An 18,326-nucleotide genomic window follows, 5' to 3' on the forward strand; every position below is an offset into this window, starting at 1 on the left:
GGATTCAGCCAAATGGAATCATCCAGACTCAAAACATACTTTGGGGTCTGACTTTTCTATTTCAGCTGTCTTCACTAATCAAATGAGCCAGGTAAGGGAGGTGCACAACTCAGAGGCTTCATCCATCAACGTCCCAGGCTGAATTTGGGGATTTGAAACTTTAATTCAGAGGAAGGAGGAAGATTGGCTAGAGAGATGGCAGCAGCCTGCTGTACTGTACTGTATGAAGATGTGTCTGTTTCAGCCTGGGAAGGAGAGAGAGGGTGAAGAGACAGGGTAGAAACCAGCCAAAGATAAAGGCTGCTGGCAAGGAGAGGACACTGTAGGGAATCTTGGTTTGAGTTTTTTTTTTTTAATTTTTTTAATTTTTTTTTTTATTGTTGGTCGTTCAAAACATTACATAGTTCTTAATACATCATATTTCACAGTTTGATTCAAGTGGGTTATGAACTCCCAATTTTACCCCATATACAGATTGCTGTATCACATCAGTTACCCTTCCATTGATTGACAAATTGCCTTTCTAGTGTCTGATGTATTCTGCTGTCTGTCCTATTCTCTACTATCCCCCCTCCCCACCCCTCCCCTCCCCTTTTCTCTCTCTACCCCTTCTACTGTAAATCATTTCTTCGATTTGTATTATCTTGTCTTACCCCTCCTTTCCTCTTATATGTCATTTTGTATAACCCTGAGGATCGCCTTCCATTTCCATGCGGTTTCCCTTCTCACTCCCTTTCCCTCCCACCTCTCATCCCTGTTTAAAGTAAATCTTCTTCTCAAACTTTCGTCCCTACCCTGTCCTTGTTTACTCCCCTTAAATCAAAGGGGTCATTTGGTATTTATTTTTTGGTTTGAGTTTTTATTATTCAAGTCTCAACTACATGAGATCTTGTGTGCAGCTGGACCTTGAATACTAGTTCTTGGCTCCAGTACTTGAATCTCCAAAGGGCTATGGTGAGCATCCAAATGCTATTTCTCCTACTGGCTCCTCAGTTTTCCTTGAGGGAAATCCACTCCAATCTTATGGGATTGTCAGTTAACATGCTCTTTCTTCTCCTGGACAAAGGTTAGTTTACGACCGAAGGTGAGCTGTACCCTGGGTGTGCCAACTTCAAAATATGGTTCTTACTAGTTCCTGCCACATGATGCCAAAAACTGCTTTGGTTTTTGCCTTTTGACTGTGTGTGTGTGTGTGTGTGTGTGTGTGTGTGTGTGTGTATGCGTGCGCGCACTCGCGCGCTCCCTGAAGCCTTTGGGTGCATCCTTTGTGGAGGATTTCTGTCATCTAGCTGATGAGTCCCTACTCTGTTTCATGATGCTAGGTTTCCATTTCATGATGCCTCAGTGATTAAAGGAAAACTTGAAGAATTTGGAAACCATTCCAGAGGGCTCACAAAAATGATTAAAGATGATTGATTTCAGGAGCCGAAGTAAAGAAACATAATTCATTTCAAGAAAGGAAATTTGAGATGAATTAGAATGACTGTCTGTCTGAGTCTGTGCTCTTGGACAAGATGGAGGGTTGAAGTGAAAATATATGTGAAAGTGTTTTCTTTGAGATATTTTGACACATGGGACCAACATAATTTGTGTGAAGGTTTGCCTCCAATTCTTTTTTTCCACTTCACGTGTAGACATAAAGAACTTGCTGCTGAGTGCAGTGGTACCCACCTGGAATCCCAGCTGAGGCAGAAGGATTGTAAATTCAAAACCAGCCTCTGGCAATTTAGCGAGGCCCTAAGCAACTTAGGACTGTGGGTGTGGCTCAGTGGTGAAGCCCCCCTGGGTTCAATTCCCAGTACCAAAAAGGAAAAAAGAACTTCTTAAAAGAATTGCTTACATTTGTTGGCTATAAGTTTTCTTTCTTTCTTTCTTTCTTTCTTTCTTTCTTTCTTTCTTTCTTTCTTTCCTTTTTTTTTTTTTTTTTTTTTGTACCAGGGATTGAATTCAGCCCTTTTTGTATTTTATTTAGAGACAAGGTCTCACTGAGTTGCTTAGGACCTTGCTGAGTTGCTGAGGCTGGCTTTGAACCCACGATCCTCCTGCCTCAGTCTCCTGAGCCACTGGGATTACAGGCGTGTGCCACCGTGCCCAGCTGTCTATAACTTTTCAACTCCTAGTCACTTCCTAATTCACTGTGGTCTCGTTTCTGCTTTCATAGCTCAGATCTAGAGTGCTCCCTCTAGGCCTCAACTTATGAGGCCTCTTGGCAATAGTTGGCACTGCTGACCCCTCCTTCCTTCGTAAAATATGTTTTCCTTGGCTTCTATGACTTAAATTCTCCTGATTTTTCCCTCCTGCTCCTTCCCAGCTTTTGAGGGCTCCTTCCTCTGCCCATCCCTTAAATGGTGTTCCTCACAGTTTTGGCTTAGTCTTTCCTTTCTTTATCGGCGGCACAACTGATGGATTGTTTTATCCATTTTCCTGGATTCAATAGCCCTACATTTGCAGATAATTCTGCAAGTGTGCCCACCCCCTCCTAGTGCCACCTCTCTTTCCCCTGCCTCCCCTGTGCCTCAGGCACCACGACCTCTCAGCCTCTGCTTTCTCTCTCCTGCAGCTTTCACATGGGTCCTCACTGCCTGGAACACTTTTGTCCCTCCTTTTCACCAAGCTCCTGCTCAACTTCTATATCTTTTCTTTCTGGAATCCTTCCATGAGCTCCCACCCCCCTCACTTGGGTGAGTGAGTGTTCATGTGACTCTTTTCTTCCCAATCACTTTTTTTTCATAGTATCCTGAGATCACCTGTATTTAGCCAGATGCTAATAAAGTTGAGGAGAACAAAGAACATGGTTTCCTCCTCTTGAATGTCCTGTACCTAGCTGACAGTCAATACTCATTATGCATTTCTTGAATGAACTAATTAATGACATAAAAGAATATAAGGAAGCTTGCCCCATTATCCCTTATCACCATCAAGTATCCAAGGAGAGGGCACATTTAATTAGAAGCAGTGGGAAGTTTGATTAAGCTATTTGGGAAGCATTTCTGTGTTTGGTTTAATCAACATCAATCTTGCTCTCTCTGTAGAATTGAGTCATTTCCTTGTTGAAAGAGAGTCTCACCTGCTAGGAAAGCAGACAGAAGGGACTAAATGACATCTGCAGACCTATGCTGGTGCTATAAATTCATGAAAAGCTTGCCAAATTTGGGATAGGACTGACTCAAAGTGCTTTTTACCCACTTCTGTGTTATAAGATTACATCTACATCATAAAAATACACATTATTAAAAGAAGAATGGCTTGAATTCTGAGATGAATTGTTATAATCATTCCTATGCCTATGTCTTCAAGTCCCTTGTTCTTCACATTCTACCACCTCCCTACTCTGAGCTGGCATCCATGCAGCAGAATGTGCTGGAGAAAAATCCCATAACCACCTTGGCAGGGCTCACTTTAAAAGGACGGCAGAAACTCAAGTGGTCCCTTGTGCTGCCAGGCAATCTTACAATTCGTCTTTGATTCATTCACTTTCCTATGTCCCAGACAACTATTTCACACATTTTCCTCTCCAAGTCTCCAATGGCTCCTTCCCATTCCTCATTTTCAAGCGGTAAGTCAGTTTTCCACTTCATTGAGAAAACAGAAGCAATCCGCAGCCGAATCTAAACTTCCCAGTATTTTCATCCACCTCCTCTGCCTTCCTTCTCGTTTCCGTAGATGAAATTTCCACATTCTGTCTAAAGTCAGTTCTTCTTCTTCTTCTGTACTAGATCCTTTCTCCTCTCACCAACTTCTGGAACCAATTCCAGCAATTCGGTCCTTTTTCCTCACAAAATCGATTATTGTGCTTTCTCTAACAGATGGTTTCCATCTTATAAAATCCTCTTCACCCCATTTCCCTATGGCTCCACTATTTGCTCCTCTTTCATTAACACTTCTCAAGAGTTGCTTTTGCTTCCTGTCTTCAGCTCCTCTTCTCTCAATCTCTCTCAAATCCTATCCAATCAAGCTCCACCCAGACAGCCCTCGTCATGTTTCTGCATAACCCCACTTGGCAAAGCCAGTGGTTAATAATCAGTCCTCATCATCCTAACCCCATAAGCATTATTGGACCCGTGGTTGACTCCCTTTTCTTTGATAATACTTTGCTTGTAGGATGACATTTTCTTGTTTTCCTCCTAACTCACTGATCCTTCATAGTCTCTTTTGCTGGTTTCTCCTCTTTTTTCCAAGCTTTTAATTGCAATGTCCCAGGCTCAGTCCTTGTCCCTCTTCTCTGTCTATTCACATTCTGCCGTTTATCTCATCATGCTTCCCCTCAGTTAGGGTGATGCACACCCTTTCATTTCAATCTTCAATTCTTTCCTGGAGACCTGTAGATCCGACGGCTGACTCAACATCTCCACTCAAATTTCTAATAGATACCTGGGTCTTAAAATATCCAAGGCTGATCTCTTGGTCTTCCTGACTAAACCTGCTCTAGACCTAGTCATTTTTTCCCATTTCAGTGTATTGTAATTTCTAGTTGCTCAGACCAAAAACTATAGAGTCATTTTTTTTTACTCCAATTCATCACAAATCCTGTTAACTCTTCTTCAAAATATATCAGCCCACCTCTTGCAACTTCCATGGTTGTCACTCGAATCCAGGATGCCATCATCTATTACAATGGCACCCTAAAAAAGAAATAGGTTCCCCTGCTTCACCCCTCTTTGGTCTCCTCTCAACAAAGCAGCTAATGCTGTATAAATTAGATCAGGTCTCGTCTGTGCTCAGAACCATTCATTCTGGGTGAATTTCAAAGTCTTTCCTGCAGCCCACAGGTCCTAAGTGATCCAGATTCCTGCTCCTTCTCTGCCCTCATCTTCTTTCTCCCTGGCTTGCTGCATCCCACACTGGCCTCCTCGCTGTTCCATGGCCCTGCCAGGCTACGCTGCTGGAGAGTTGTGGTTGTGGTTGTCCCCCTGCCTGAAATGCTTTTCCATAGGCATCTCTCTGTCCATTTCCTTCACCTCCCTCAAGTCTGCTCAGGTCAATCCTCTATAATACTCTCCCTGCCCAGCATTCTAAATTTTCCTTACCCAGCTCAACTTTGTCATTCTTTAAAATAGTATCAATCCCTTTCTAGTTTACATATCATTTTTTTTTACTGTCTATTTTCTGATTCCTTGTAAAGTTATTGTCTACCAGAGCAGGGATCTCTTTTTGGAGATGTAACATCCTTGACCTTTTAGAGTAGGATTTCTCATCCTTGGCATCGTTGACCTTTGGGCTGCATAGTTCTTTGTGGTGGGGACTGTTCTGTGCTTTGTAGGATATTGACTGGTTTCCATGTCCTCAAACCACTAATTGGCAGTGGCACTCCCTAGTTTTGTCATGGTTTGGCTGTGAGGTATCCCCTAAAAGCTCACATGTGAGACAATGCAAGAAGGTTCTGAGGAGAAATGATTCAGTTATAGCTTTCCCCTGGTCAGTGAATTAATCTCTGATGGGATTAACTGAGTGGTAACTGGAGGCAGGTGGGATGTGGCTGGAGGAAGTGGTTAATTGCGGTGTGGCTATGGTACATATATTTTATATCTGGGGAGTGGAGTTTCCCCCCTCTCTGTGCTTTTGATTACCACGTGAGCTGCTTTCCTTTGCCATACTCTTCTGCCATGATGTTCCGCCCCACCTCGAGCCCTAAGGAATGGAGCTGGCCTTCTGTGGACTTAAGACTTCTGAAACTGTGAGCCCTCAAATGAACCTTTCCTCCTCTACAGTGGTTCTGGTCAGGTCTTTAAGTCACAGTGTTGAAAAAGCTGACTAAAAGAGACTTATTCCTCATGTATTCACCCACCATTCATAATTTACCACCAGGAAGAGCTTTCAACCCAGAAATCTTAGGCATCACAGGACTCAATGGCTGTCTCTATGATTGCTTTTGGGAAAGAGGACATGTGTGGAGAAAAGCATGACGTTACGGGTGGTAAAATAAAATTAGGCATCAGAATAAAGACAGAGGCATGTGTGAGGTACTGGGTTTGATCCTTAGCACTTGCATAAAAATAAATAAATAAAATAAAGGAATGCTGTCCATCTACAACTACAATTTTTTTTAAAGAAAGAAAAATGCTTTGTTGGAAAGGATGAGGCTTTCAGTGCTATTCATAGTACACAATGCAAAAGAAACTAAAGGATTTGGAGTGAAAAGCAAGTCTCTTCTATCTCCCAGCCACCTGGCTTCTGTTCCTAGAGGCAACTACGGCCTCTAGTGCTGTTGAATCTTTTCAGTTCTATGCTAAAATGAGCATACAGGTGAACTCAGGGCTTCAGCTCCATGAGGCTTTCCTGTTTGCAGAGCACATGCACATGGCTATTCTCACCTGGCCCTTTCAGCAGACACCCCAACTGCATGAAAGAAATTAGTTGCTCAATTCCATACCAACCCCCTTTGCATAGTGTATCCAGGGTCCCAAGATGTTTAGTGAGGGCCTTTCTCCTACAGGTTGCTGCTCCCTTTCTACCCTCTTGGAAAAGACTGAACACAAAGTGTCCCACAGGCATTTAGACATAAAACCCAAATAAAATGGGTAAGCACTTGCTGAGTGGGCTTTCTTTCCTTTCCTTTTTTTTTTTTTTAATAGTGATCCTTGAATTTCCCTTCACATGCATGTTTATGCCCTCCTTTGCTGGGCTCAGATGCCAGCTGCATGTTGCCATGGTCCGAAGAAGGACCTGTGGGTCTCCCCTGGCAGATGCTGCCACTGTTTTAGCCTGAGGGCCCTGCAGGCAGCCCCTGGCAACATTTTTAATTCAACATCAAACTTCAAGTTGAAATTTTAAAAAGATAGGGAAAATGACAAGATGTCACTGTCTTGGAACCTAGCAAGCAGGGCTTGTAAATGTACCCAATCTGGGTTTCTTTGAGCTGGGGAAGTTTCTTGTCTTTTGTGGCCATTGGGAGTGGACTGAAAGTCATCAAAGAGACCCTGAAAGGATGCTGCAAGAGCTCCAAGGGGATGCTACGTCTCAATAGGAGACCTCCAGGTCTACTTAGAGAGCCTTTTAAGTAAGCGAAGGCAGGTGGAAAGCTGGCCAGGCTACATTTTTAAGTTAAAAAGGCAAGTGGCAAAATAATATATCTAAAGACCTCATTTTAGAGGAGGAAAATATGTGTGTGTGTGTGTGTGTGTGTGTGTGTGTGTGTGTGTGTGTGAATGCACAGCAAATAGTTTGGAAGGTTACAGTCCTAAAATTTGTATTTCTAAGATCCTGATCCTATTGTTTAATTTTCTTTGGGGGGGGGGGTACCAGGATTGAACTCAGGAGCACTCAACCACATCCCCACACCTATTTTATATTTCATTTAGAGACAGGGTCTCACTGAATTACTCAGTGCCTCCCCATTGCTGAAACTAGTTTTGAACTCACGATTCTCCTTTCTCAGCCTCCTGAGCTGCTCGGACTGCAGGAGTATGCCACTGAGACTGGTTTAAGATCACATAGTATTTAAAAAAATTTATATCTTTCTTCATTGTCTAGTTTTTTTTAAAAATAAAGACCATACATGTTATTCTTATAACCAGAAAAAAATTCTATCTATATAAAATTTTAAAATAAAAAAGATAATTGCTATTTGGGAAGCTGAGGCAGGATTGAAGTTCAAGGCTAGCCTGGACAACTTAGTGAGACCCACTCTCAAAAAACGAAAAATGAAAAACAAACAAGAAACCAAAAAGGACTGGGCATGTAGCTCAATGTTAGAGCATCCCTGAGTTCAATCCCCAGTGCCACAAAAATACATAAATAAATACTAAAAAGTAATAAAGCTGGATTCCTGTTTCTTCAGTACCTCCACAGATGGCTCCAAGAAGAGAAAATAGCAAGTTCTCATCGGTAGCTTGGCTTAGTGCAAACCTTAGTCGTAAGTCAAGGGGCTATTTCACCTAGTGAAAAGCTGGGCATGGTGTGGTCATCAATTCAACAAAAGCACCTAACTTCCAGATGAGTAGACCCCCTGAGTTTACCATTGTTTTTATTATCTCCTTTGACTCCACAGCACCTCTGGAAAGTGCATGGAGCCACCAATTTTTTTTTCCATATAGGGGATTGAACCCAGGGTCTCATGTATGCTAGGCAAACACTCTGTCACTGTACTGCATGCCAGCAATTTTTATTTTATTTTGAGACAAGGTCTCACTAAATGGCCCAGGTTGAACTTCAATCCTCCTGCTTCAGCCTCCTGAGTTGCTGGAGTAGGGTGTGCTCCCTACTAGGACCACCATTTTTATTCTCATTTTTTTTCATATAAAGAAACTGGGGCTCAGAGAATTTAAGAGGTAAATAATAGGGTTGGATGGAAACCTCTGTTCACACTCGAAGTCTACAACATTCATTACCACATGCTTTAAGGTGTGTGCATCTGTATGCCCTTACACATTAGGGAGCAGTCTGTGAATTCCTGACCAAGCACTGCTCATATTAGTCGATGATAATGAAAAACTTTTCTCTAGAACCAGAAATGCCAACTTGGAAATCACCCCTGATAGATACATTGTTGGATAAAGGTCTTGCTACACACAAGATTGTGCTGTCTTATCTGGTCTCCAATGAAGATTTTGTAAGATTTTAAGGGACTGAGAATTTGGCAGGGGCTGTCTCTTGTTCACTAACTGAGCTCTGGCACCTAGCACAATACCTGATGCAATGTGCCTCTCTTTTTCCGATGAATGAATGAGTTTGGGTGAGAGCTTGAGGGGAGGGGGAATTCCTTCCCCAAGCTCCAGGTCTGGTTTTTCCCACAGCTCACCTCTGATTCCCCTTTGCTCCTCATTCCCCACCAGAAACCGCCTGTCTGCGGATTAGAACTCTGACTCAGAAATGAGTGGGGTGTATAGAAAAAAGTATGCTGAGAAGAGAGTGGTGGATAGTAAAAGCTAAGACGTAGATAATAATAATCCTTTGGCTCCCCAGCCCCCAGAAAAGGAATGTAATTTCCCCTCAATTCTAGCTGCTCTGAGCACTAGCTATAAAAATAAAAAATGAGAAACAGAGTCGGTTGTTGTCATTTCAAATACAAATGGGCATGTACATTCAGCCTTTATGGCTAGATAACTTCCACTTCCAGTGCTCAGTATTTATTGGCTTTGACTTATTGATAGAACATCCTGGGGCCTGAAGTCCTCCTTCCCACAGAGCAAAGACACCATCAGCAACCGCTTTCTCCTCTCAACCCATGAATAATAATGTGGATGATGATGACGGTGTTATTATTATCATTTGGTATTTAGCCAACGTCTTTCCCCGAAGTACTTAAAGCACTTTATAGGCTTTGCCTTATTATTCCTCACAATACCTCCCTGGAGAGAGGGGGAGAACAGAGAGTTGATTTCCATTTCACTGAGAGGAGCGACTGAGACCCAGAGCAATGAAAGGGCTACTCCAAGGTCACCTGGAGAAACTGGGCTGAGGTTAGGACGAGAACCCAGGGCTCATAATGGCTGTTTAAGGGCGCCTTCCTACTCACCACCAGGGAGAGTGAGTCATTAGCTCATTCACTGAGTTCTGAGTGTAACTGGACATTAAAAGGGAAATTTTGGCAGAGACAAATTCTAAAGGGAGGTAAAAAACATTTGTACAAAATACAAACATTCTCAAAGTAGGTGGCCGAGAAACCCACTCACCTCAAGGTTATGAAGGAGCCAGGGGTTGGAAATTAAAGTACTTCACCCCAAGAACAGGGTAGGGGCTGCACTTCATCTCAAGCCTAAGGAAAATGACTCCAAGGAGATTCCTCAACAAGCTTAACTTGAATCCTTCGCTATTTGTGGTATACAGTGGACAGGGGTGAGCTGTGTCTGAGAAATCAAAGGAGCATGAGGTTGTCTGCAACAGCCTTTGGTTCCTGAATTGAGGGCTGAGACTTGGAAAATAATTGCTCTCAGAGTTTAATGGGGCAAAGAGTGCATTCATGTTCCAGATGGGAACCCTATGCAAGAGAAAGACAACATAGGGCCATCCTAGATTTTGCCTGAGAAGTCCATTCTAAGAAGCAAGGGGACCTTGGTATAAAGAATGTGGAAGTGGAATCCAAGATGACCATGGGACTCTGGGTGGAGCCATGAACAATCAGCCAGAACAGGAAGGCATTCACTCATATCAGGGAAATTGAGGCAAACAATCTACATTATTGGGGTTCTCCAAAGAACCCATGAAAGACTCTCAAGAGAAAGAGTCAGACTTGCGCTTCTACCCAGTCTAGAAAGGGCTGATCACTACCATTGGGAGTGAGAACTGTACTGTTCCTGTTACCTGTTCTTCCTCAGCCCTGCTCTACCCTGAGAAGTTAGGATTGGGAGTAGAGAATTAGAACTAGTCTAGCACATCCCACCCCTAGCTTCAGGTCAAAAGAAGGAGAGGGATGGGGTGAACATCTTCACTTTAAGTTATATTAGATACGTTTATAATTACATGGGATTGGGGATCTTGATTCTCAAACTGAGATGATATTTTATGTATTAAAGTTAATAAAATTCATCATAATATCTAACTTCAAATTATACTACAGAGCTACAGTAATAAAAACTGCATGGTACTGGCATAAAAACAGACACATTGACCAATGGTACAGAATAGAAGTCACAGGGACAAACCCACACATTTACAGTCATCTGATCTGTGACAAAGGTGCAAAAAAAATGCACATTGGAGAAAAGACAGGCTTTTGTTTTCAATTAGCAATAATCGCGCCTCGGATAAACCTCATTGGCTACGATACTGCCACTGCGCAAAGCTGAAAAGACAGGCTTTTGAAACAAATAGTTTAACCAGCTGAAAAAACCGGTTTTTCCTATGTAGAAGAATTAAACTACACTCTTACCTCTCACCCTGTACAAAAATCAACTCCAGGGCTGGGGTTGTGGCTCAATGGTGGAGCACTTGCCTCGAATGTGTGAGGCTCTGGGTTCAATTCTCAGCACTGCATATAAATAAATGGATAAAATAAAAGTCCATCAACATCTAAAAAAAATCAACTCCAAATGGATCAAAAACCTAGAATTAGAATTAGATCAGAAGCTACGCAACTCGTACAAGAAAATGTAGGGTCAACACTTCAGCATATAGACACAGGCAACACCTTTCTCAGTAGAACCTAAAACACAGGAAATAATGCCAAGAGTTAATAAATGGGATGACATCAAATTAAAAAGCTTCTGCACGGCAAAGGAAACAATTAAGAATGAGAAGAGAGCACCTGTAGAATGGGAGACAATCTTTCCTAGCTACTCTTCTTCAGAGGATTAACATCTAGAATATATAAAGAACTCAAAAAACTAAACACCCCAAACCCCAAATAACTCAATTAATATGAATTAAAATGAATTAAACACTTACTTCTCAAAAGAGAAACACTAATGACCAACAAATATAGGAAGAAATGTTGTACATCATTAGCAATTAGGGATATGCAAATCAAAACCACACTGAGGGGGCTGGGGATATGGCTCAAGCGGTAGCGCGCTCGCCTGGCATGCGTGCGGCCCAGGTTCGATCCTCAGCACCACATACCAACAAAGATGTTGTGTCCGCCAAGAACTAAAAAAATAAAATATTAAAAAAAAAAAAAACACCACACTGAGATCTCATCTCATACCAGTCAGAATGGCAGTCATCAAGAAAACAAATAATGGTAAATGCTGGAGAGGATGTAGAGAAAAGGAATACTTTTACACTATTGGTGGGATTGCAAATTATTATGACAATTATGGAAATCAGTATGGAATTTTCTTAAAAGATTAGGCATGGAACCACCATATGACCCAGCTTACCACTCCTCAGTATTTATCCTCAAAGAATGAAGTCAGCATACTGTAGTGATTGATACATGCATACCCACTTTTATATCAGCAGAATTCACAATAGCCAAAATATGGAACCAGTCTAGGTGTCCATTCATGGGTGAATGGATAAAGAAAATGTGGTATACAAGTCGGGTATAATGGTGAATGCCTATAATTCCAGGAGTTTGGGAGGCTGAGGCAGGAAGATGGTGAGTTCAAAGCCAGCCTCAGCAACTTAGCGAGGACCTAAGCAACTCAGTGAGTTCCTGTCTCTAAATAAAATATAAGAAAGGGCTGGGTATGGCTCAGTGGTTAAGCACCCCTGATACCAAATTCCTGGAACCAAAAAAAAAAAAAAAAAGAGAAAAGAAAATATAGTATACATACACAATGAAATTTTATTTGGCCATAAAGAAAGATGAGATTATGTCATTTGCTGGAAAATGGATAGAACTAGAGACCATGATGTTAAGTGAAATAATTTGGAAGGTCAAGAGTTAGGGAGACAGTAAAGGAAAGGAACCAAGGGGAAGGAGGGAGGGAGGGAGGGGGACGTCCCTGGGAGTAATATATTGACCAAATGATCTTGTTATATTGTGTGCATGTACAAATATGTAACAACAAATCCCATCATCATGTGCAACTATTATGCACCAACAAAAATGTGACAAGAAAAAAAAAGTTAATAAAATTTACCTAAAAGAGTGAAGTCACAGGGTCTGCCTAGGTTTTCATTTAGTGAGAGAAGGGTCTCCCCATGGGGCAGATTTAAGTGGAGAGAAAAGGCAAAAATTAAACTGTACATTCCCTGAGATGTACTTGTTCAACAGGATGGTTAGATAAGCTTTCAGGGGGCCAAGGGTTATGGCAGGAAGCACCGAAGTACTCTAAACCTGTGTCACTCACCACCATTTAAACCCAATTGTATCCAGTATCATAATAGTGGCTACTATTTTCATGCAGTGACTCTGTGTTAGGCGCTAACAAAACACTCATGTATATAAACTCATTTAATACTTTCCCTTACCCCATGAGGTTGGTATTTTCTCCCTTTTTTCAGAAGGAACAGAGAGGTACAGTAAACTGGCCCATAGACACACAGCTAAAAAGCAGTTTAACTAGAATTCAACTCAGGTTTTACTGGCTCCAAAGCCTTGCTTTAAGCTCTGCTATGTCCCCTCTTTCTGAATTATGCCCCCTTTGATGTCTAGTGCTCCTCCCAGCCACAGTGGTACACTCGGAACTCCTGCATGTCTGTCTCACAAAGTCTGAAATCAGCCTGGTTCAGCATCATTTGGGCCTTGCCAAACCCTCCCAACTCACCCCTGATCTTGTGCCAGTTCTTAGAACATCATGAACTTCTTTCCTAGGGACTTGCATTTGCATCCTCTCCTGGGATCCTCTGGATCCTGAATTCCCACCATGGGATCCTCCTAGCTTTTCACTTTAGGTCTTAGCTGGAAAGGAATCTACTCAGAGGAGCCTTCCTGACTACCTAACCAAGATAGGTCCCTCTTCTCTGATCTGTTATCCTCTCCTGCCGCAGTCTGGCTGGGCACAAAATCATGAGCCACTCACAGCCTTGTATATTCAAACAGCAATTCTTTATTTCCGATCTCACACCGGCACTCTACAAACACGTCCTGGGGAAATTCACGTTCTGCCGCAAAATTCACGTTCTGAATCCCAAATACTTTTTGAATCCCACGAAAACTCAAAGGGAACTCAAGGATCCGACGTGCCTGAGGCAGCAGGATACGCCCTATTCCCGGCAGGGTACACCTTAAACCTGGAACTGCCCTAAACCCAAGGAGCTGGATACTCCCTAAAACCAGCAGGATACACCCTAAACCTGGATCCTCCCTAATCCAGTAGGATCCTCCCTAAACCCGGATCCACCCTGGTCCTTGAGCAGGGTCACCTTTCTCAAACATACATGCAATGTCACAGCGAATGTCCAAGGCAAGTCCATTTCCACGAGTCCTTCCTCTAAGCAACATGGGGTACGCTGGCAAGGAAATTTCGATGCGTCGTTCTTACTTGGCAATGGCTCTCAGCACTCTCCCGTGACTCTGTTTCCTTCAGAGCAATGACCACAACTTGGAATTATTTTGTGTTCACTGCCTGTTTCTTAATGTAGCCTCTAAACTCCATAAGGACTGGTTTAATAATAAATATCTGTTGAAGGAAAAAAAATAGAGTGAGGAAGGCGTAGGGGAGAGGCTCATTAAGGGGTGTCTCTGGCTTTCTGGCATACTTGGAACTGTTTAGTTATTCCATCACAATGTCTTTCTTTCTTTCTTTCTTTCTATCTTTCTTTCTTTCTTTCATCTTCCTTCCTTTCTTTCTTTTTTTCTTTATTTTTGGTACTGGGGATTAAATCCAGTGGTGCTTTGCCACTGAGTCACATCCCAACCCTTTTTATTTTGAGACAGTGATAAGTTGCTGAGGCTGTCCTTGAACTTGCTGCCTTGCCTGAGCCTCCCGAGTCACTGGGTGACAGAATCACCAGGGACTTCTTGAGCACCCATTCTCTCATTGCTACAGATGCTGGCTGCTACTGTCTCACATCTTGCTCTTTTCTTGAAAGGACTGTCCTTGACTGCAGAGAGCCTCTTGGTGGGAGACGTTTGGGGGGTTATACTGTACCCCAAGGGCCAAGCGTGGTATTTTGCTGACTGATGAGGGCAACGGAACAGTCCAGCCCCTTGGTCTGGACAGGAATATTTCTGAGATGAAATTGATGCTGCAGATCTCCGGCTGGGACCAGATCTAGACTGGACTTTTCTTAAACCCTTTCTTTGCCTGGCCCCTTCCCCTGCCTTGTCCTGTTTCTTTCCTCACCACTCCCAAACCCCACTACAGGTTTCTTCTGGGGGCTTTCCCTAGCACAAGAATCCCCATCTCCTTATCTGACTAGAGAACATAAGACAAGGCTGTTTCATGCTGGGCACAGGAAGTGGAGAAGGGCAGATGGAGAAGAGGACATGGGCTAAAGCTGGGCAGGGACCACTGCAGTGTCACCTTCCTCTGCTCCATCCTTCCCTCCCTGATTCAACTGTACAGATGCCATGAATGTGCCACTCAGAATGCCATCAATTATTGAAGATGCTCTGAAAAGAAGGGAATGTAAACGAAGATGAAAGATTTCAGTGGAAGACAGACAGGTCCTACTGCTCAGGGAGGACCTAAGCTATCATTTCTGGGGAAAAAAAAAAAAAAAAAAGCATTTCACTTTCCTGCTGTGAGAAAGCTCCAAATGCTTTGGAGGTTAAAGAAGCTGCTCTGACAAAAGACAGGAAAGGGTTGGTGGGACTGCTGTTCTGTTTTATCTCCGCTCCTTTTGCTGATCAAGAGGCAGGCACTGTGAATCTGGCAGCAAGGGCTGAGATGGTAGTTAACTCTCTTTTTAAATCTCCACCGCCATATATATATAAAGACAGGGAATTGAGTCTGGCAATGATAAGAAGATGGCAAGCCCCAGAAGTGGAGGGGCTGGGGAGCCTAGCCCTGGTCCTTGGGCTGGGTAGGACAGGATGGAAATGCTTGTGTGAGACGGCAATCCCTTCTGAACCACCTTCTGGGTTTTGGCAGACACTTGCAAGTGAAGGAAGAAGGAGAACAAATTCAGGTCAAGAGTAAAGACAATGCTAGAACACTTTTATTGTTTTTTATTTATTTTTTTTAAAGAGAGAGTGAGAGAGGAGAAAGAGAGAGAGAGAGAGAATTTTTAACATTTATTTTTTAGTTCTCGGCAGACACAACATCTTTGTTGGTATGTGGTGCTGAGGATCGAACCCGGGCCTCACGCATGCCAGGCGAGTGCGCTACCGCTTGAGCCACATCCCCAGCCCCAATGCTAGAACACTTTTAAAAGAGATATGTTAATGAAATGTTTTCATCTGAAGCAAAATTTTCCCCTTCTTTTCAGACACCTGAATCTCAAACAACAATTGGATGTTCTTACTAAGGAATTAAAAGGATTCAATTACTGTAGTAGACAATGAGATAAAGCCCAGCTCCAAACCGAGAAATGCTCAGCAATGGTTTCAAACTAGCTAGATGCAGATCTTCCAGCACATCTATTGGGGAAAGCCAAGATTCGAAAGGTCTGATAGGGGAGTGGGATAGATTATGAGCTCCCAGAGAACTGGGAACTATGTCCGCCTTGTTCCCCACGGTCTCCCCAGTGTTGAGAGCAGTGACTGAGCTCTAGAGGGGGCACAATAGATGTTTGTGGATTGAAAGAACATATGATCAAGGTTAAGTGTGCTGACTTTGGATTCAGTTGATGAACCTGTTCCTTTTTGCGCTAGTAAGTTTTGGGGGGCAAAATTTCTTTAACTTTCTGAATTTGTTTCCTCATCTGTAAAGTTAGAAAACAGTGGTACTTGCCTGCTAGGTTAGATGTGAGGTTTGTGAAAAGCATAGTGTAAGCCCAATAAATGGCATTTGCTAGTATCATTAAGCCTACTTCTTGTGACAAATGAACAATCAAAACATAATTTTACAGGAGTAAAAACTGAATTCCAGGAAGATCTGTGAATAAATACAATAAAATAGGGCAGTAAAATCCCTGTTTTCCTGACCAATGATCCAAAAAAGTACCATTAAAAAAAAAATAAGGCCATTCTTAGTTACCAAGAAACCTAAATAGTAATTTTGAAATGAAGAAGGCAGTAATGTGTTTCAGAATCTGGAGTGTCTACTCACATCTATTTCAACAGACTTAAAATTAAGTGATCATAAGATCTTCTAAAAATGTGATTAAGGGAAGAAAGTAAGTTATCTAATTATGTATTTGTGAATTATAACTTATTTGAATCCCAATTTAATATAAATATATTCCTTTATAATAAAAACCTAGTGATGATTTAAAAGCATTCTCTTCAGCTTTGATTTATAAAGTGAGATACTAATCCTCTCACACAGATTTGATGTGATATATCTAAGAGAGCCTATGAATATTCATGGCTGGCATATGAACTACATGTCCGCCTCTGTATAATACTCTTCTTACCCAAGCTGAAAGATGTACCCCTTTTCCTCTGGAAAAAAAATATATAATTAGAGTGTTGTTGAAAATGGAAAAGCCAGCAGTCCTTTAAATAAAAGTTGCAGCATCCAGAGGGGCTGCCAGTCTAATAAATTGCTGGTTGAACTTGTTTGGGATGATGAGGTTGACAAGCCAACATGAAGCTTAAAAAGGAAATCTGCCAAGGTGGCCGGTATGCCTGGGGCTCAGGCTGCCTCGGGTGCCTCCATCAGGCATGATGAAATTCTCAGAAGCCCCAAGTGCTCTGCTGGAAGCAAAGGCACAATTCGCTGACCTATGTCAGTCAGAGATCTCGCCTAGCCCCTTTCAACCGCAGGCAATCCTGATCTCGGGGCCCAGGAGATTTCCCTCCACTTAATGCTACATCTGGCTGCTCCAACTCTCCGAGGACCACCAGGCAGAGACATCTCAGATGTAAGTTTGGGGGTCCTGAGGGAGGGTGTGCCTGCACACAGGTGTACTTCATTGTATTCATTAGCAGTGGTCTTCAAAATAACTGTGTTAAAAAGATTTTTGTAAGTTGACTACTGTTTTCCATGTACAGGGAATATCACGTGAAAAGAATCCTATAACAAATCCTATTGAAAACTGAGCAACGTTTTTGGAACGCTACTATCTCTTCTACAATTATGGGGTAGCATCTAGTATGGAGCCAGCACAGAGCAAGCAAATTCCAGGGAGTGACTTAGCAATGACATACATGACCTTAGAAGTCATGCATTGCACATTTCATTCTACCTCTGAGTGGGTAGGCTTGCTTACTTTTGCCAATTCTCTGAATTTTGAGATGCTTCATCTGCAAAATGGGTACAATAACATTTGCCTTACAAAAAAGCTGAGAGAATGAAATAAGCCTAGGCCCAGTGATGCAGGAAGCACTCACTATATAGGGTTGGTGCTCCTTGAAGTAGGAGACATATTCTAAGGAACCTACAGAATCATGGCTGATATGGGATGGAAGAGGAGGGTGAACCTTCAGGCAGATTGGACTACTTCCCAGCTCCACCACCTCTATGAATGGTTATTCCCCTTTGCATCCGTTGTTTTCAAGCCTGTCTTCCCATGCAAATGGAAACTCTTTAAGACTCTTACGGGCTGCTGTATCACTTGAGGCCAGCACAGCACCTGGCCCACACTAAGTGTGAGACTGAACTAATTCAAATTGCAGTTTTAAATATCTCCAGATATGGTTTGGGGCATCAAGAAAAGGGAAAAGGAGATCCTGTAAGTTAGGATTCTTTTACTTGAGTTATTGCAAACCCAAACTACACGAGCTTAAACACAGGTAATTGAAAAGTCCAGGAGTAGAGTTGGCTCAAATGATGCCACAGGGACCTGATTTCTCTCCCTCTCTTAGCACTGCTTTCTCTAGTTGGCTCCATTTCAAACAGGCTCTTTGCCTCTAGCTAGCAAAATTATTGCAAAGCTCCAGACCTAATGCCTTCCCAGGTTCCATTCTAGCAGGAAAAATATCATAAGTTTTCATCCCAGAAAAAGACTCA

General features: G+C 42.5%; 1 pseudogene; it reads right to left on the reverse strand.

Moving 5' to 3' along the window:
• Positions 1-10,602: 10,602 nt before the first annotated feature.
• Positions 10,603-10,722, reverse strand: LOC113199306 (U4 spliceosomal RNA; annotated as a pseudogene).
• Between the last annotated feature and the right edge of the window lie 7,604 nt (positions 10,723-18,326).

This window comes from Urocitellus parryii, chromosome 1 (genome assembly GCF_045843805.1).
Source record: "Urocitellus parryii isolate mUroPar1 chromosome 1, mUroPar1.hap1, whole genome shotgun sequence".
NCBI classification, from domain to species: Eukaryota; Metazoa; Chordata; class Mammalia; order Rodentia; family Sciuridae; genus Urocitellus; species Urocitellus parryii.